General features: G+C 42.5%; 1 protein-coding gene across 6 annotated transcripts in view; it reads right to left on the reverse strand.

The window, feature by feature from the left end:
- IL1RAPL1 (interleukin 1 receptor accessory protein like 1) overlaps positions 1 to 20742 on the reverse strand; it is a 1164933-nt gene that overhangs the window by 1022611 nt on the left and 121580 nt on the right. The window contains exon 1 of one of the 6 annotated variants that reach the window (XM_053311515.1): positions 4174 to 4219. The exons of 4 other annotated variants lie outside the window; for them this stretch is intronic. The gene's annotated coding sequence lies outside the window, so the exon portion shown is untranslated. Of the gene's footprint in view, positions 1 to 4023; positions 4135 to 4173; positions 4220 to 20742 lie in introns of those variants that run through there. One more of the 6 variants, XM_053311512.1, reaches the window with a different exon arrangement.

Here is a 20742-nt window from a genome sequence, read left to right on the forward strand (position 1 = left end):
CTAATGCGTGCCAAAGCATGGCATAGAGCTGGTATTATACTTAGCAAGGTCGAGTAACTGTTGAGCCATGCACCTTACTAACAGAATTCCCAATTCTTTTAATCTAAGAGCTCCTTAACTCCTTAGACAGTCACAAAAGGACATGCCACACCTGAGTGCCTCGGATTAGCATTAGCTCTCTGTATCTCGTGCCAACACACAATGGCTGTGGATACTCCAGCTAAATATCTGCTACATCTTCTCACTGCTGCCAAGGAGAGGGACCAAGGAGATGCTCTTATTAATGAACCCTTAATGACTTGGTTATTTCTGGTTTCAAGGAGAGTATAGAACCCATGCTAACTAAGCAAAGAGACACCTTTTAAAGTGGTGATCCTCTTATATTTACCAGGGGGAGCGCAACTGGCCCTATCCAGCTTTGGCACAGTATCCCACGGGGGCGGTTGCTGGTGTCTGTCATATGTTTCTTTTTAGATTGTGAACACTTTGGGGATGGGGCCATTTAATTTATGTGTTTTTTCTTTGTAAACCACTTTCTGAACTTTTGTTGAAGAGCAGTATATATTTGTAGTAGTAGTAGTAGTAGGGTAGTATAGAACAGGAATGCCTCTAATGAGGTGAATTGAGGCAAGATCCTCCAGAGGCCAGTACACCACTGGGCAGTGAGAGTGAGTACCCAGTTTGCCTCTCATTGTGGGTGTCACCCCACCTGTCTGCTGCCAGTCTCTGCTGCCACCCCTCATCCTCTCCACTGTCATGTCACTCTTCTTGCCTCCTCTATCTCCTTTGAGTTTTCCTGAGGGTGCTCTGCCTGTCTCACCTCTGGGCCAGAGGAAGTTTTTTCCTTCTTCTCTCATTCCTGGTGCACTCTGACACTGCTGCGTTCATTGGTTACCACTACTGTTCAAGCTTCGAAGCAGCATCCAGCTTAGCCTACTGCAACAGTGTGCAACAGTAGTACTCAGGTGGTACTCATGGTACCACCACTGAAACTTGAGGAGCAGCAGCCTCTGTCTCACGCAGTCGCTCACTGAGCTGAGCCATCCATCACTGCAGCCATCTGTGTTTTTTCTCCAGGGAAGTACAGTGCTGAGGAGACAATGGTGATGGTGGATAGGCCAACAAGTAAGAAAACAAGCCCCAAACAGCAGTGGCATCAATGCCAAAGGGTCTTGGATTGGGAAACTTTAAAGTTCCCTGATGAAGAGCTTTTGTTCAAAATGCATAGGGATCTCTGAATAAATACTTATTTTGGCACCAGTGGATCATTTTCTTTTATATTTTTTGCTGCCCTCTTTGGTTTGCCACCATGTAACCTGTATTCTGCCCATAAACTACTGCAATTCCACCCAGCTTGCCCTAGTTTGAATATGACTAGATGGAGATGGAAAAGAATCAGCCCACTCTTCTTGTTATAATAAATATCTGACTTGAACAAAGGGGGAGCGGGAGGTGTTTCTCCCCACTCCTAACTGCCCAGTTAGGAGTGGGGAGAAATGCAGTTCATTGAAACTCAGCAATGTCCCTGAAGCTTAGTTTCTTAAGCACCATGGGCAAAAGTATCTCAGGCTGTGAACTACTCCAGCTCTTTAGATTCCATGTCCAGCCAAGGCAAGATGGTTGCCAATACAGAGCCTCCAGATAAGGTTAAGCCCAAGGCTCTCAGAACCACACAGTTTGACAATCCTTCCAAATTTATTTGAGTCCTATTCAGCCATTGAGGCTGGTCTCACGAGCAGCCAAACCCAGGCTTAGGGCTTGCCTGTGACAACTGCTGGGATCCACGTGGATCCCGGTGCTGCTGCAGTGCCAAACCCAGTGCTGAAGCCTGGCTCTTAGCCCAGGTTAAGGGTACAGCATGCCCTTAGCCTTGCTGCTTGGTCGGGCTCCTTGCAGTTCACACTGACACAGATACAGGGGCCTAGAATGCCCATGCCCTGCTGCATCTCCAGTGCCTCACACTCGGTGCACGGAGCACTGTTGGATACCTGGAGGCCAGGACAATGAGTCCTGGGCAGAGTGATCCGTCCTGTTCCACACTTCATGGAACAGTGCTGATTGCGTGGGAGTGTGCTCTGCGCTCCCATCAAACACAACAGGATCGTCTGGTGGGAAGGCAAGGTGTGCAAATCCTTCCCTCTCTCGCCCACCCACTCAGCAGGTCGTGTGAATGGCCCCATTGTACAAGTGTATAGACATATGTACACTTGCACATATTTTTGTGTGGATGACTGCACCTGCGTTCATTTTAAAAGCAGTCCCATTTAAAAGCATTTAAAAAGCAGTCCCATTTAAAAGCATTTAAAAAGCAGTCCCATTTAAAAGCATTGTACAGATTGGGAACATACTTATACCCATACCTGTCTATGCTGTACGCTTGTTATTCAACTATATGAGTGTCCAGTTGATCATAACATGTAAATATCACTTTTGCTTTCTGACATTCTTATAACATACTCTCAGATGGATAATATTTAGAATTCTCAGGCACAAAGCAATTTTCATATGTTCAATGAATGCTTTGAGGGGGTAAGATGCCCTGACACCTTTAAAAGGCTTAGCGACTCCTTATTTTCCAAAATTAGTTCAATAAGCAAGGAAAGTGGAATATTACTTCAATCAGGGAATATGAAAGAAATTTTGACTTGATGTTATGATTATGAACACAGGAGGAACTTAATTGCTAGGTTAATTTTCTTGTTACCCCAGATGTATTTTAATGAAACACTGTGTGAACTCATTGGATTTGTTGATTCTTTTAATAAGTCTATTTACTTTCCTGTTCCTTGCATCTTCAATCATGTCTCAGTGCACAAGCAGTGCTCTTTAGATTTCTGATGTACTTACTCTATTATAATTCAAGCAGGAGCAAGAGGAAGCTCTACATTTTGAAGCTTGTCATAGTAAAAGCCTCTCTTTGTGAACAAAGCAATACCACTCAGAGATATTCTCAACGCTACAAGATACAATTCATATAGAAACTATTTGTTCTGGAAGTAGCTCAAATCAAGTAGTTCAGATCAAGGGCAACCTATTCAGGTTATAATGCCAACTGAAAGCCCTGTACCCTCATACTGACCCACTACTAAGCCCCGCCCCACCCTTGCACCAAGCACAAGCAAAATGTTTTTCTGCACAGATAATAATAATAATAATAATAATTTGACTTCTATACTGCCCTTCCAAAAATGGCTCAGGGCGGTTTACAAAGAGAAATAACAAATAAGATGGCTCCCTGTCCCCAAAGGGCTCACATTCTAAAAAGAAACATAAGACACACACCAGCAACAGTCACTGGAGGTACTGTGCTGGGGGTGGATAGGGCCAGTTACTCTCCCCCTGCTAAATAAAGAGAATCACCATGGTAAAAGGTGCCTCTTTGCCCAGTTAGCAGGGCATGATACCCGGGGAAAGCTTCTCCATGTGACTGGGTACTCTTGCCATCATTCCTAGCCATTGCGGGGAGGAGCTTTCCTGGTGCAGTATTTGCCTCTGAAGACATAAAATGTACTCATGGCTGGCATGGAGGGACTATGCAACATGTTGGCATGAAAGGGCAGAGGTTTAAGTCACCACCATAATTGTGTACACTTTTCAGGGATGTTGAACACATGAATAGGGCTTCTCTCAGCACTGCCCCAAAGGCCTGATAAAATATAGCTCTAGCCAAATCAAGCACCTTGTATTTTGTTTCCCTGAAAATAAAGGACTACATGAGCAGATTCTTCTGAAGGCACAGAGTCTTTGCCAGGAATAGCATGCTAGTATGACCATGCAGGTCAGGTTGTGGCACTGTAGAGATATTTATATAAGTGGACAGTCTGTTCTTCACATATATTAAGTATTTAGGCTGTGTGGCTGGCAAGCAACCCAAGTTGAATATGGTGTCTTATAATTGCCACAATCACTGTTTAACTCATTACATGCATCCCAGAGAAGAAATTAAGGATACTTCTATTTAACATACAGTTAACACTATTTAACACACAAGCCACCTATCAGCACAGTAGGAAAGCAACTTGCCTAGAGAGCAGGAGGCTGTTGGTTCAAAGCCCCACTGGTGTGTGTCAGGATTTCCTACCCTCCTCCATGAGACGGTTGTTTACCCAGTCAAACAGCAGTGTGTTGAGAGAAACAGAGGGCTCCAGATGCCAGGACAACTCCAGTAATTACCTTTCAGAAGTCAGGAAGGGCTCAGAGAGATGGGCAACAGCTGCTATCAGCTCCACAGCTGCAGACACGTGTAGAAATGCTAATGAAGGGGGTGGAGTTAGAGAGCAAGTCCCCTTTGGAAGCCAGGGATTAGGTGGCCAATCCACCTGCCTGGCCAGGGAAGATGGAGCAAGCTGGAAGGGGGGAGGAGTGTCCTAAATGCAGGGCTTTATTTAAGGCAGGGGCTGCCAAAGATGAGACGATAAGCAGGGATGGGGTTTGTTGGTCTGGTGGACTCCCAGAAAGGAGCTCAGACTTTTGCTTCTGCAGCTGATAGGCAAAGGACCGGAGTGACTATACTTCCCTCCTCCCCCAACTCTGAGACAATGCCCATGCCTATAATTTAGTTCAAGAGGGTGGGAAGGTTAATTACAGCATTCTTCCTCCCTAAACACAGACAGTGTGTTTCCCAGAATATGGGAAACTCCTATATTGGGCAGCAGCAATAAAGGAAGGTGCTGAAAGGCATCATCTCATACTGCCTTGGAGGAGGCAATGGTAAACCCCTCCTGTATTCTACCAAAGAAAACCACAGGGCTCTGTGGTCTCCAGGAGTTGACACTGACTCGATGGCACAACCTTTCCTTTCCTAACTGTATAACCATTTTCCCATTTCAAATCTGAAAGGGGAAAAAGATCATTACTGGCAAGGACTCATGACAATACTGTCATGTGTAGAGAACCTAAATTGCCTGAACTAACCTACATCACAAAGATGAACAAACAACCATTCTATATGAGTAATACAGTGAGGAAATTCTCGCAATTGCCAAAAAGTAGGCTAAGGGAGCCTAACCCACTTTTTGGCAATCATATGCTGCAACGATAGCCACACGGCTCCTGGCAGCAAACCTCAGTAATCCCCCCTCCCCTTAGCCGAGGTTAACAGAGCATGCGCTCCGTTAACCTCGGCCTTTTGCTCGTGTGTTGCTGCAGCACACAGCAACATATGTTGTAGACCCCAGACTGGGAGGCTGCAAGCCAGGGGCGTAACTATAATAGGGCAAGGGGAGACAGTTGTCTGGGGGCCCACTGCCTTGGGGGGCCCCCCAGAGACAAGTCACATGACTGACTCCCCCAGCTGCACACCCGCTCGGGTTTCCTTCAGTTGTATTCATCCTCCAAAATTTATGTGGGTGTTAAGACCTGGAGCTACCAGAACAGCATGTCTTTCTCTAATACCATTAAATGACTTGCATCGTCTACAATTCACAAAACCTTTTTGAAAATAATTTAGGATGATGTTCTATTGTGGTACATAGGTGTGAGATATATATATATTTTTACTATGCTTTTTGTTACCACTATTCAGCCTCATTTAAGATTTCTTTACTTCATGAGCTGAGCTTCAGTGGGGGGGGCATTTTAAAATCTCGTCTCTGGGCCCACTCCAACCTTGCCACGCCCCTGCTGCAAGCAGCCTCCTGGACTTGGAGGTCTCTCCAGTATGCCCTGCACACTCATATGGGGCCGCGTGGCTCCTGATCCCCGCAGCTGCCACCAGCTCCGTGATGGAGCTGGCAGTCATGTGGACAGCCAATCCAGCTGCCCAGGGCTCCACGGGCGATCGTCTGTGGGGAGAGCGGGCTAAGCCTGCTCTCCCCGCAGACCTCATTTCGGCGAGTCTCACTAATTGTGAGACTCGCCTCAGTATGTGCAAAAGCATACTATCTTTACTATGGAAAGAAGTATTTCACCCAGACCACACACTGTACTCCCCTGTGGCAGAGGAAGATCATGATGGTACACAAGCAACACAAGATGTATCATCTCATTGAGGAACCACTTATAAACTTCTAAGGATCCCTAGAGTTCCTTAGAAGAGTTTGAAAATGACTGTTACAGAGCATTGTTTTCATACTCTGTATGAAAATCATAGTATCCTTAAAAAGCCTTTTAAAACTATCCCTTTGTTTTCAACATACTGATGCTCTGGGTTGTTTTCTATGTTAAGAATAATTCTAAATATTAGCCATTGTTAAGGAAACCTTTTAGATCATTAACTGCTTTTAAAAATGTAGTTTCTTTCCACTGCCAACATATTATGTACCTACCATGACATACACTTGGCAAGAATGCAGGGTTGTTTGGTGATGTCGAAAAATACATTTTTGTTCTCATATAAGAAAGGTGCGCAAAAAGCACAGATTCATCAGCTTATGTGTACAGGCTTCTCTCCTGTGAAGGCTCTACCAGTGGGAGATGTGAACTGAGAACAAGGGACACTGGTCTGAATAGCAAAATTCCATGGATGTTCACAGTCTTCAAGCTTGCACAGTCTTATAAGAACCTACAATACTCCTCGGAAAATTTGGTCTTTCAAATTATAATTTCCATGGCAGCCTTATCAATAGCTGCTCATTTTAAAACAATACAGTTTCTAAAGCAACCTTGTTGTGTTCATTCCCTTCTGTTTCAAAAAGAAGCTTAGATGTCCTTAACAATTGGTACTCACACACACATATGTAGTGTTGGCATGAGGAAAGTAGAACAAGACAACTTGGTTATGCAACCAGTTCCACACAGATTTGATGCAGGAACCATCAGTAGCTAGGTCAGACAGATGGCAGGTTCAGGTTGCCAAATGGTGCAAGTGGGTTACTCTCTTGCCGATAACAGCAGTTGAAAATGCCCTGATGAACATACAAAGTTCCATCTGCCCTAGTTAGACAGTTGGTTGAATTCAGACTTATTGAGATGCTTGCAGAAAGATCTTGCATGGATGAAAGCAGAATTCCACTTAGACAAGGAGTGCAGCAGCCTTATATGAGTGCTGTGGAGAGTTTATTTTTTTGTTCTGTCAACTCTAGGCCTGTGTTGACTCATGAGTTTGGATGCTTGAATACAGACAAGGAACTAGCCATATAAGCCAAGCAGTCCACCTTAATTGAATATACCCTGAAAACAATCAAGTCCCACCTTAACCATTCATGTACTGTATAAACCCAATGTTCTCAGCATGGAGCTGAATGTCCCAAATTTCCCAACTTAATGTTTCTATCATCAATGCACCAAACTACTTAAGTCAATATCATTGGCCATTCCTTCAACTCATGTCATCTAATAAACTGGCCTTGCTCTTACATATGGCCAATTCTATTTTCTTCCATAGAAGGTCCACGTACCTTACAGTCTGAAAGGCCCCAATTCTTCATGCCTCAAAGGGTCTAATGTGTCGCTAACAAGCTGGGAAGTGGCAGAGGTGGGCAGCAGGAGGAGTGGAAGTGGTCAAGTAGACAATGTGATGGTGAATGAGCCGCACTTGCTGGTGTGTTTGTGTGTTGGCAGTAGCGACCACACACAAAAAAAGGGGTTTAAAATGTCCAATGGCGCATAGGGTGCTGCAAAAAAATTTGGGCAGGGGGCAGTGCTCATTTATTGACCACAGACCCTTTCTGCACTTGCTACACCACTGTCCCATTGAAAGTACAATTTAAATGCAATGAGACAGGTAACATTAGTTCAGTTACTCATAAAGGGATTCTATTCTTCCTCCTGCACTCTAACATTTTCAGAAGGATAAATATGAGGGGTTCAGTTGCCCTCAATAAGATCATCAGGTAGCCCAATATGACTGGCTGTGTAGTTGTCATAAACTACTCTGAAGTTGTCATAAACAGTTTGTGATTTTTGATCATGTGGTGAAGAAGCCCCTTTAGTTTAAAAACAAACATCAAAGCAGCAGCAGATTGTTCAAACAGTGGCCATGAACAATGCCCCAGAAAACAGAATAATGGGTTTTTTCTTCAGAAAACCTCTATCCAAAATATCAAAAATCAAGCATCATGACCATTCAGCAAAGCACTATTTCTGAATGAGTGGTCTAAGAATGATTAGCCATTTGAACAAAGGATCACAACATTGTAAATTCCATTTCTTTGAAGATGCAAATTCACATGAAATTAAAGTGCCTGTTCCTCAAGTATAAATGGACTAAAGTGCTGGTATGTATATTAGTTAGGCCTCTGTTTTAACCAAGTATATATAAATCCACAATCACAAACACATTTTAAAGTACTGTAATAATAAGCATTTAGCAAAAAGAGAATGAAAGCATCCTGGTGGTGATTCAACAGAACAAAACACTACAGCAGACACCCTTAAACAAAGCAGGCTAGCAAAGAATGAATAAATAGGGAACGGGGGAAAAATGAACCAATGCAATATAAAAAGGCTCTTTGGTTTCCTGGGTAACACAAGTCAAAGATTACAATGATCACAGCTGAGGTAGGACTTTCGTTCGAAAAACAAGCAAAATGCATGGCAGATCAGAAATACCACATTCTACTTTGACGACCAAACTATTCTTTTAAAATCTAATAGCAAAAATGAAGAGTAACTGTTTTCAGGTATTTGGAATAGAGCAATGAAGCTAAGCCAATCACCAGCAACTGAATCAGCATTTCCAAACAGATTCTCAGTTGGACAAAAGTTACATATCTTCACCAAATTCACTAGAACAAGCCTGATTATTACACCAGCAAATATCTGTGAAGATGTTTACTATATGCATTGACAAATTAGCTAAGTTTTCTACATTCTCAGCAAAAGCAAGAAGAAGCAGATCAATAATTGTACAACTTTTTACTCTGGTTTACTCTGAAATCATGCAGTATTATCTCCCAACAGGTTCACATTGGGACCAGAAGATTCAATAAAGTTCATCCCATGGACTGCTACAGATTATTCTTCTAAAAAGCTATCACTATTTCAAAGCTCTTTGGAAATATTGCTGTCTAGACTGTTATTTCCCATCTTATATTTGTTCATTGGGTTATACTGTACTTTCCTCCCAAATAAGCTTCATTGCTTGATATACCTGCCCAATTCCCCCAGTGACGTCATTAGGAGCTTTAGTCTGTTTCCTGAAATCATTCCAATTCCTCTCAATCATCAACATCGGCATCACATTTTGCATTTTCTGTTTACTCCTGTAGCCATAGGCTGATGTCTATGTCACTACAACTGCACTGAAAATCTGCCTCCCTGTCACTGGCTTCCAGGATGCTCAAGTTGTGTAAGGATGTTTGTATTAGGTGACTAGGTTGTCATCATGTGACTACTAGATAATGCCTGTGCTTGCCACAGCAGTTCCGGTATGTGGGTAAAATAGTTTCAAAGTACTGGCATGTTAATATTATCTATAATGTATTAGGAGAGCCAAGAAGTCTAACTATTCGGAGACACAGCATACCACAAAGGTAACATAGGAATCAGGCCAGAATCAATTGATAACTAATCTAATTTATAAAGGTTTTTGAGAACACTGTTCTCAAGACAGACCTCTTGGAATGGTCTCTAAATAGGCTTAGCAAGTTGTAGTTTCATTCATTATAATCTGCATGTGACCTTCCAACCAACGGAATAATTGGCCGCATTCACATGTAACGTGGAAAGGTCCAACGGATTCACAGTTCTGCATCCCACACACTTGCTCTCTGGTGCGCATTCACAAAATGGAGAGTAGGCTTTCTGCAGTCAGGGAGACTGCAGGGAGGAGGGGGAACTGGCTGTGCAGGATTCCTTCTTGCTTGAAGGACAGCCCACACAGCCAATTACGGCCAGGGAGAGGGAGGAGCTTCCTCCTTCAACTTTTTCTGGAGCAGTTAATGCAGCCTCCAGTGCTGCATCTGGATAAAACTTTGCAGAATTGGAATCCCAGTTATGAGCAGTGAAATAACTACAAACTGAAGGTTCAGTTTGGAGTTTGCAGAGCAAAACCTTGGGTCACTTTAGGAATGGGACCAGAGTTACATACATTTGAACATAACAGTAGGGAAACCTATGGTCCCTGAAACTCCAGTTCTGTGATACATGCGAATGCAGCCATTGTCATGCACAGGAATTTCATGTAGTCAGCTCAAATGCCCTTTCAAAGATGTCATGTGGCAAGATAATATCAACTGCAGTTTTCTTGTCTAGCAAACCAATACGTTTAACAAAGAAGATCTGGCATTAGTCTTGCTTGACTAAGCATTCCATTTCTTTCAAACTACCTAAAAGTGTTAAGAATTACTTGATAATTCTTTGTGAAGATAGAGCCATGTGGTATGGACACAGATGCTTTGCAAAAAGATTTTGGAAGGGAAATCCCTGTAAAAGCATGTCCAGAATATTGTAGAGTTGCTTTACAGCACAGTCTTGGTTGGCTGCCAAATATGACATCAATTCTATCCTCAACAAAGGCGGACATTGTCAAGACTACTGTTAATGATGCTCAGATTTTCTCATTTCTTTCTTCTTGTACCAGCAAGAAATTGTATAATTTCAGTTAATTAGCCAATTCTTTCATGAGGACATATACTGTAAACAGAAGTTCACACAGAAGTTCCAAATCACAACACAGAAAGTAAATGCTGAAGAAAAGAAAAGAAAACCAAACCAAACCAAAACAAAACATTGTTGCCTGACAATGCTATAGAAATGGTTTATCAAATGAAAACCGTCTCTCTGCTTCATACATTTGAGATTGTTAGCAAATATGTTCACATAGTAGAAGTGTTTGAAGTAAATACCTATAGTGCAAAATTCAATTTTTTCCATTCAGTAGTACAATTGTTCCAACAGGATTAAATTCTAAAATTTGAAAGGTGAGTGTAATATCATTGTCTTCTAGAAACTCCTATTGAAATGCAGGGATAGCTTCTCAGACATACCTTATATGAAAAAAAAATGTGGTTAGTAGTTTCCTCTCAGTTTTAGCTTCAAATGTTAGCACAATGCATTAACATTTGTTTCACATCCCAATGCACCCTAATATTATATGTTGAATTAAATACTAAAGTTTATTATTTAAACTTTAAATAATAAAGTTTGAGTTCATTCCTCTGAGTTTATTCCTCAGATCAACACATTCCACAATCTCACCACTTTCAAAGGATTGCCATGTTAGGAACAAATCTTTAGAGCCCATAGAATAAAAAGACATCATGAGGCTGTTCTAACATGCACCCAAAATGTGAGAACCGCCAGGATGGGGCCCGATCCCTGTAGGCCAGTACCACCTAGCCCAACTTTGAAGCCCCACTTTGAAGCCCAGCTATTACCTGAGGTTAAGGGAGTGAGTCCTCCCTTAACCTGGGCGACTGGATTTTGTGTCACTGGGGCTATGTTTAGCCCCAACGGACAGAGAGATGGGCATCTAGAGCACCAGTCTCCTAGATGCCTCCCCCAATGTATTGCATGTGTCGCACGGTGCATTGGGCATTGTGGGATTCCTGGAGGCTGGGACACATTGTGGACAGCCTCCAGAGCTGTGTGCTACCAATACACAGCACTGCTTATATGGGAGCTCATCTGTGCTCCCAGAAACTGGACTCGGTCATCTGGGGGGAAGATTATTATAATAAGCCTTGCCTGCTGTTCCACCTGTCTGGTCATGTGAATGACCTCAACATGAGTATAGAAAAGCCAAAATGTTGTTATTTCTAGTGTGGAGAAAATTAGTCCCAATATCCTTCTGAATATCTCACACACCTATGAAGAACAAATTCATATAGGAATGGATAGAAGAAGTGCGAATCTGTTGGTTCTTTTGGACCTCTCGGCGGCTTTCGATACTATCGACCATAGTATCCTTCTGGAGCGTCTGAGGGGGTTGGGAGTTGGAGGCATTGCTTTGCGGTGGTTCCACCCCTACCTCTCGGGCAGGTTCCAGATGGTGTCCCTTGCAGACTGTTGTTCTTCAAAATCTGAATTTTTGTGTGGTGTCCCTAAGGGCTCCGTATTGTCTCCAATGTTGTTTAACATCTACATGAAACCGCTGGGAGAGATCATCAGGAGATTTGGTGCAGGGTGCTATCAGTATGCTGATGACACCCAAATCTATTTCTCCATGTCAGCATCATCAGGAGAGGGCATAACCTCCCTAAATGCCTGCCTGGAGGAGGTGATGGGCTGGATGAGGGATAACAAGCTGAGACTGAATCCAGATAAGACGGAGGTACTCGTCGTGTGGGGTCAGAACTCGAGAGACGATTTTGATCTGCCTGTTCTGGTCACACTTCCCCAGAAGGAACAGGTATGCAGTCTAGGGGTGCTTCTGGATCCAAGCCTCTCCCTGGTCTCCCAGGTTGAGGCAGTGGCCAGAGGTGCCTTCTATCAGCTTTGGCTGATACGCTGGCTGCATCCGTTTCTTGAGGTGAACGACCTCAAAACAATGGTACATCTGTTGGTAACCTCCAGACTGGATTACTGCAATGTGCTCTATGTGGGGCTGCCCTTGCATGTAGTCCAGAAACTACAGTTGGTCTAGAATGCGGCAGCCAGTTTGGTCTCTGGGTCATCTCAGAGAGACCATATAACTCCTGTATTGAAGGAGTTACACTGGCTGCCGATATGTTTCTGGGCAAGATACAAGGTGTTGGTTATAACCTATAATGCCCTAAACAGGTTTGGCCCTGGGTATTTAAGAGAATGACTTCTTTGTCATGAACCCCACTGCCCACTGAGATCAGCTGGAGAGGTTCATCTGCATTTGCCACCGGCTCATCTGGTGGACACTCAGGGATGGGCCTTCTCCACTGCTGCCCCGAGGCTTTGGAATGCACTCTTTAGTGAAATAACTAAGAACCTCCCCATCTCTGACAGCTTTTAAAAAGTCTTTAAAGATGCATCTGTTCACCCAGGCTTTTAATTAAATACTGTTTTAATGGTTTTAATGCTGTTTTAAAATATTCTTTTAAAACATTTAAATTGTTGTAATGTTTTAAACTTTTCATTTTTGTTTTAACTAATGTTTTATTTTCTATTTTTATTTTTTTGTAGATCACCCAGAAGTTTTGGGTGGTATAATAATATGTTAATAAATAAATAAATAAATAAATAAATTAATTAATTAATTAATAAAATAGGTCAGCAGATCGACAGACATTGCTTACTTGTGTTGGGACTGAACATATGAGATAATAAAAACAACAACAAGAAGAAAAACCTTGGCCTAGATCCTTAATTAAGGCACAAACCTAAACACACTCCCGCCCCTGGTTCAGTACATCCACCACCTTCCTAGGATCCAATAGACAGAGAGACGTAGAGCTGAGTGGCATATACATATTGATGATGCTTCAGTCCAAACCTCCTGATGACTTTTAACTTTTGTACACTGCTTGGGATGAGTTTTATAAAAGGCAGTATAGATATCGAGCAATGAATGAATAATTAAATAAACTGGAAGTAAATTAAATTTAAATGAAAGGTGTTGTCCACTAAATTTGTTTAGGTTGAGGTCCAAGACAGTACACACACTGGAAGCACACTTATTTTGAAGGAAGCTGAACACACATGGAACAAAATTTATTTTAAATCAGAATGGTAATCTTTATTTCAACAGGGCTAAGTAAGAGTAAGCTGTGAAGTCTGCTAGTCCTATATTATTGATTCTGCAGTCAGACACAGTTCTGTAATAACTGATAGTTTACTAGACTTCTGCTAGTTTGCTTGTTTCATTGCTGTGCTCTGAGTGAGTACAAACACATACTAGAGCCTTCTGGAAGCTTGGCAGAACAGAACAGTCCTCAACATTAGTAACAGTCCAACTGAACATTAAATCCCAACATTTACCAAATAAGATAAGCAGCTTCATTTTTACTATTGCAAGATTCTGGACAATTAATTTTACTCTGTGAGGCTGTTCTCACATGGATCCTAAGCCAGGCTAGGAAAGCCCAGCTTCAGTTAGGCTGCGCATGAAAACTGCCAGGATCGGGCATGATCCCAGTGAGGTAGCACTGCCTAGCCTGGCTTTTAAACCCGGCTTTTACCCTGGGTTAACGGTGCTAGATCCCAGTTGTGTGAATGCCCCTTTTGTCAACTGATCTGCTAATGTAATCAGAGGCTTAGTGTGATTCTGTACATTAATAGGGTAATGTTTTTAAGATTCTATGGTAGATATTTCAACAGTAGCTGACCACCATTTGATATAGCATAATTCCAGAGAAAGTCTTCAGGGTGGGGGGGGGGGTGATGGTTTGATGGAGCCAGCTGTTGGGAAGAGGCTCAGTGCTTCCAATGCTGCTATTGCCTCCTGCAAAATAAAAGAATAAAGAAAAAGTACATCCAACACTGCCAAACAGCAGTGGATGTACTTGGAAGAATTTCCTGTCCCCACATGGAGATAATTGAACAGACTCCCCATTTTGGGGTTTATTGAAGAGTTTTGTGAAAAGAGCTAATCCTGTTATTTACTCAAAACAAACCCTATTCTAACATTATGGTTTTTGTGCATAGAGATGTCTGTAAACAGGTACATGTTTTTGTGCAAATGATATGTGTATGACTGCATCCAGGCTCAAGGCAGGTACAGACAGGAAGTGCACTGAATATAATGTATTAACTGTACACTCATACATTGTATACAGATTGTACATCCATTGAACATAACATATGAATAGGGCTATAGTGATGCAGTATTGATTTTATATGAATATCGGTTGGTTGGTTAGGTTTCTACGTCTCCATGCTGATTGAGTGATATCTGCAATCCATTATTCTCTCCTCTCTGTGTTCAGAAAAAGACAGTTTCATGACACAGCTGTGAGCACATCTAAGCTGCAACTGAGGTTTCGCTTAAGCAGCCAAGTGCCCCTGCCTTCCTGGTGTACTAGAAAGGCTCCAGTTCTAACTGCATGTATTCAGGATATCTCATCTTGAGTGGGGACCTGGAATTGGATGCCTTGTCCTCTTATGCTAGTTCTATGCCGCTGGGTCCACAGTTCAGGTTTCCTGACATCTTTGTTCTTGAGATCCTGATGGTGACTGCCAGGCATTCAGAGTCTGGCTGAGTCCAATTACCCAATTCTGCTGGTTCCTTGGGTGGCATCATCCTCATTGATCCTGGTTCACACTGGGGCCCATTGTGTGGTCTGTCTTTCTGGACGTCTCATCTGTTCCTAGCTCTGGGAGTTGGCAGGTTCCAACACGCTTTTATTTTCTCATAATAGTTTGTCTATGGTTATTTTCTTGATCGGTGTTTTCGACAATTATATCTCTCTGCAGGTTAGACTTTAGAATATCTAACAGAGGTCTGATACTGCGTCCAAGAAACAAACTGGCACATATTTGTTGGCTAACACATACAAACCATTCCTAAATGCCAACATCCAGTTTGCAAGTTTAACTGATAAACTCCTGGCTGTTCTGAAGCTTACATGTTTTGAGGCTAGGCAATGCACCACATATCACATGGCTTATGTGTTTCATTAAGGTTAGGATTCTGCTAATACGACATAGAGTTCAGTAAGAAAAAAAGTTTCAGAGAATTTTGTAGGGTGCTCTCTGAAGCTGGGGATGATATACAAGACAGATCTAGCTCTTATGGAGGGAAAGCTAACAAAGGCTAACAAATCATTAGAACCAGCCTATTTGGAAGTAGCCAAAGTACCATCAATTTTTTTTTAAAGACATGGGGAAAGCCAGAAAATAAACATCTATCAAACTTAGGTCACAGGTAAATTGATAGCATGATTGAAACTTGAATTCTTAAAGACATAGAAGAACAAGCTCCAGAGAGGATAAACCAGTATGGATTCTGTAAAGGAAATACTACCACAGGAACCTTTTAGAATTATTTGAGAGCATTAACAGATATGCTAATATGGTGATCCATAGTTATTATATACTTGGACTTCCAAAAAGCCTTTGACAGATTCCATCACCTACCCCTTGGCACACTTAGCAGGCATGGAATAAGATGATAAGTTCTCTTGTCTGGTGACATTAAAAAATAGGAAGCAAAGTGTAGAAATAAACTATGTTCACAATAAAAGTATGCAATAGTATCCTCAGTGAATCTGTACTGAGATCAGTACTATTTAACTTATTTATAAATTATCTAGAATCAAGGATGGGTCATGATGCATGTTTGCTGATGACACCAAATTATTCACAATGGTGAAATGCAAATAGACCATGAAGAACTCCAGAGGAATTTTTCCAAACTCATGAATAAGCAACAACATTGCAAATAGGGTCTGAATGGGTTGTGACTAGGGATGTGCAAACAGGTTCAACGTCGAACCTGTTTGGTTCTATGGTTTGGGGTCAAACCAGACCATCCCCTGTTTGATCTGACCCCAGACCGAACACCCCCTGACTGTTTGGGGGTTTCACAGATTTTTGTTAAAAAAAAAAAAGATTTAAGTTTTTTTTTAAACTTACCCCCTTCAGGGGAGTTGTTGGAGGTGGTGGGGCAGGGGGGTCTGTGAAGGTTCCCCCTCCCACTGCCGGCCTCCCTTTTTGCTGCCACTGGCCATTCGGCCAGCTCTTTGGCCTGTTTGGGCCTTCCCCCTCCAGTGTGGTGGCCATTTTGGAGGCCGCTGTGCCTGTGCACTTGGCCTCTGCATGGCCTGGGTCATGCAGAGGCCTATGTGTAGGCGCGGCGGACTACAAAGTGGCCACTGTGCCGAATGGCCAGTGGGGGCAAAAAGAGAGGCCAGCGCGGGGAGGGTGAACCTCCACAGACCTCCCCCCCACCTTTAACGACTCCCCCGAAGTGGGTAAGTTAATTTTATTTATTTATTTAAAATGTTTGTGGACCCCCCGGACCAGACCGGACGGGGGGGGGCATTTCGAGGGGATGTCGGACCAAACTGGCCCGGTCCGTTTCAGGTCTAGTCTGGATTTGAACCGAATTCGGCCAACCCGTTCCATGCACACCCCTAGCTGTGCCTATCCAGGAAAGAGAGTTCAGAACCACATGAATTCAGTGTGCAGTGCCAACAGGAGAAAGGCAAACTCACTGATGAAATGGTAACATGACTGGCAATATTTCCCCCTCTTTTCCTTGTTTTCTTTTTCTCTTCACTGTTGGTGCTGCTTTTGTCTATATTTACTTGCTTTACTGGTTGTGCATTTTTAATTTTTATATGGTTGTTTTTCATATATATGTTGTGAACCACCTTGAGATTTCATAGGAAGAATATACATTTATCAATAAACACAAATAACACCCTCAACGTTATTTTGCATTTGCTATGCTGTGTGTACATTTTGAATACTGTGTACAGCATTCCGCCATCTGAAAAGGGTCAGCTTATCTGAAAAGGGTACACAGCACTCATAAAGGCACAGAGAAAAAGCAACTTCCCTAGGAGGAAAGGTTAATGCAGTTGAGGATTTTCATGTAGCAAAGAAGATGAAAGGGAGAGAAACCTAATGAACTTTGTTACATTGTGAACAGTATGACAAGAATGAATAAAAGTTATTCTCTCCATCTATTGTACACTGCCTATTGCCTATCGTGCCAGCCATTATAATTTGGAGTACACCCAACTAAATTGATTGGCAGGATGTTCAGAATGGACACAAGGTAGTATTATTATTTAAACAATGCACAGTTAACTTATGGAATTCACTGCCATAAGATGTGGTGATGTTCACTATTATGGATTACTTTGAAAGAGGTTAGACAAATCTATACCAGTATGCCTCTGAAAAAAGATCTGGAGGCATACAACAGGGGGATACTGTTGCCTTCATGCCCTGCTTGCCAAAGGCATTGGTTGGTCACTACTGGAAAAATTAGAGTTCTAGATAGACTCTTGGAGCCAGCAGGATCCTAAAAGTTATTAATAGTCTACCTAGTTCAGTTACTTCTATTCCATTGGCTAATATTAGCCACACTGAATTCATCCATTTTATCCAGTCCATAAATGTTATTAATTATCACCTGTTATGAATTCTGAACTTAGACACAGTTCTGAGGTAACAGGCATATTTGCTTTCTTGATTGTTCTACTCTGAGGTCACACACACATGCACACACAAACACACACACACACACACACTCGCACACCCTCTAGAGCCTTGGCAAGAAAAACATACCTAACACAGGCCATTTTTGGTAACTGATTTTTCATGACTAGAGAATGTGAGCAAGTTCATAACATCTCTGTTTTCTATTAAGGAATCACTTTGTTCACTGTGGCAGAATGTATACAGCACTAAGTTTTGTGTTATGCACTTGTGAAGTAATGAATATTATTATCTTGTATGGTGGCTTATTTAAGTCATTAATGCCTTCTCACTATGGAGATAAGATTATGAAACTTATCTAATTACTTTATCTAATTTATTATTAATTATTATAATTGTCTTCTTTTGGTCATTGTTAAAAGGTACAAGAAGTTGTTTTAGTAAGAACTAATCAGCCTACTTTCCTTTTACTCTCTCTATAACTGAACTAAACACGGTCCAAATCGAGGTCCATAAGATAGATCTCTTGCACCTCAAATGGTCACATATCCACCATCTTGGATTGGGAGGATCACAACATCACAAACTACACCTTTGGGGCATCCCTATGTGTCCATACACCTCTAGCAAATTTGGTTCAAACTAGACTGTCCACAAGTTAGTGTACTTGTACCTCAAAAGTTTACATGTCCACCATCTCGAATTGGGTGAGATGACATTTTCACAATCTATGCCATTGAGGTGTCCTTATGTGTCCCTACAGTTGTAGCAAATTTGGTTCAAATCAATTAAGAGATTCACAAGTTAGCCCAATTGCTTCTCCAAAGTTTACGCATCCACCATCTTGTATCGGTATGGATGACATAAACACAAATTATGCCATTGAGGTGTCCCTGTGTATCACTCTCTGCAACTGTACCCAATTTGGTTCAAATGAGTTTGACAGTCCCCAAATTAGCCAGCTTGCACCTCAGATGTTCACACAACCACCATCTTAGATTGGGATGGATGACATCATCACAAACTATGCTGTTGAGGTGTCCCTATAGCTGTACCAAATTTGGTTCAAATAGCAGTTCACAGGTTAGCCCACTTGTGTTTCAAAGCAGTTCACAGGTTAGCCCACTTGTGTCTCAAAGCAGTTCACAGGTTAACCCACTTGTGTCCCAAAGGTTTATGTGTCTGCCATCTTGAATTGGGCTGGATGGCATCATCACAAACTACACCATTGGGGCATCCCTATGTGTCCATTCAGCTGTAGCTAATTTGGTTCAAATCAGTTAGACAGTCCACAAGTTGTTGTTGTTGTTGTTGTTAATAATAATAATAATAATAATAATAATAATAATAATAATAATAATTCAATTTCTATACACCCCTTCCAAAAATAGCTCAGGGCGGTTTACACAGAGAAATAATAAATAAATAAATAAGATGGATCCATGTCCCCAAAGGGCTCACAATCTAAAAGAAACAGAAGATAGACAACAGCAACAGTCACTGGAGCTACTGTGCTGGGGATGGATAGTTAGCCCACTTGCATTCAAAAGTTTATGCATTCACCATCTTGAATCAGTGTGGATGGCATCATCACCAACTACACTGTTAAGGTGTCCCTGTGTGTCACTGCAGTTGTACCTAATTTGGTTTAAATTGGTTTAAAGTCCACAAATTAGCCTGCTTGCACCTCAGATGTTCACATGGCTGCCATCTTGAATTGGAGTGGATGACATCAACACACACTGTGCCATTTGGGTGTCCCTATGTGTCCCTACAGCTGTAGCAAATTTGGTTCAAATCAGTTAAGCGGTTCACAAGTTAGCCTGCTTGTGCCTCAAAAGTTCACATGTCCACCATCTTGGATCACGATGCATGACATCATCACAAACTATGCCATTGAGGTGTCCCTATGTGTCCCTACATTGAGGTGTCCCTTTGTGTACCCGATTTGGTTCATATTGGTCCAGGCATTGCGAATTTGATGGTGGGCGAGGTGGGGCAGGGCGGGGGGACATACGGACGGACACACACAAGGACACGCATATAGAATGCTGGGTGATTTCATAAGCCTACTGAAAATTAGGCTAAAAATGAGAAGCATACATGCACATAGCACACCTGTCCCTTTTTCTTCATGCATATTTTTTGATGTTTTAATACAAATACAAGCCGACCCCCGCACAGAGCATCTGCACGTTTTTGGGGGCCGTCTACCTCTCTCCCCCCTGCCCCAGTCTCCAGCCGGGCCTCTGCCAGCCTCCGCGGCCGGGCCGGGCCTGCCACCACCGGCCTCCCCGGCCGGGCCAGGCCCACTGCCGCCGGCCTCTCCAGCTGGGCCAGGCCCACCGCCGCCCTGGCCTCCATGGCCCGGCAAGGCCCGCCACCGCCTCTGTCCTCCACCACAGACGCGCCTCAGCCAATCAGGTGTGTCCCTCTGCTCCACTGCCCAGCCAATCAGCTGGGTTGACGGGACACATCCCCACAGAGGCTCCCACTGAGGCACGTCTATGGGGATTAAATATATAGATACTCTTCCAAATGAACCTAACAGAAATTGAGCATGTGGTACACAACCAGATCTTTAAAAAGTCCCAAGGGACTTTCCATCACCTGATATCTCATGGCACAATTTCTGCAGAAACAGCACTGTTTATTACACCTATCCAACCAATTAAGTATAATTGGGTAACTTATATGGTACTTATGTGAGTTCTTTGGTCAGTTTTAGCTGAAAATGAAACTCTATGATGGAATGACCCCTAGTGTTTTAAAGAAGAAGAATAGATGGCAAATTTAAAGACAGATGACTTTCAGAGATGGGTGACTCTGAGGCTATTC

The sequence above is a fragment of the Hemicordylus capensis genome, chromosome 3, assembly GCF_027244095.1.
Source record: "Hemicordylus capensis ecotype Gifberg chromosome 3, rHemCap1.1.pri, whole genome shotgun sequence".
Lineage (NCBI taxonomy): Eukaryota > Metazoa > Chordata > Lepidosauria > Squamata > Cordylidae > Hemicordylus > Hemicordylus capensis.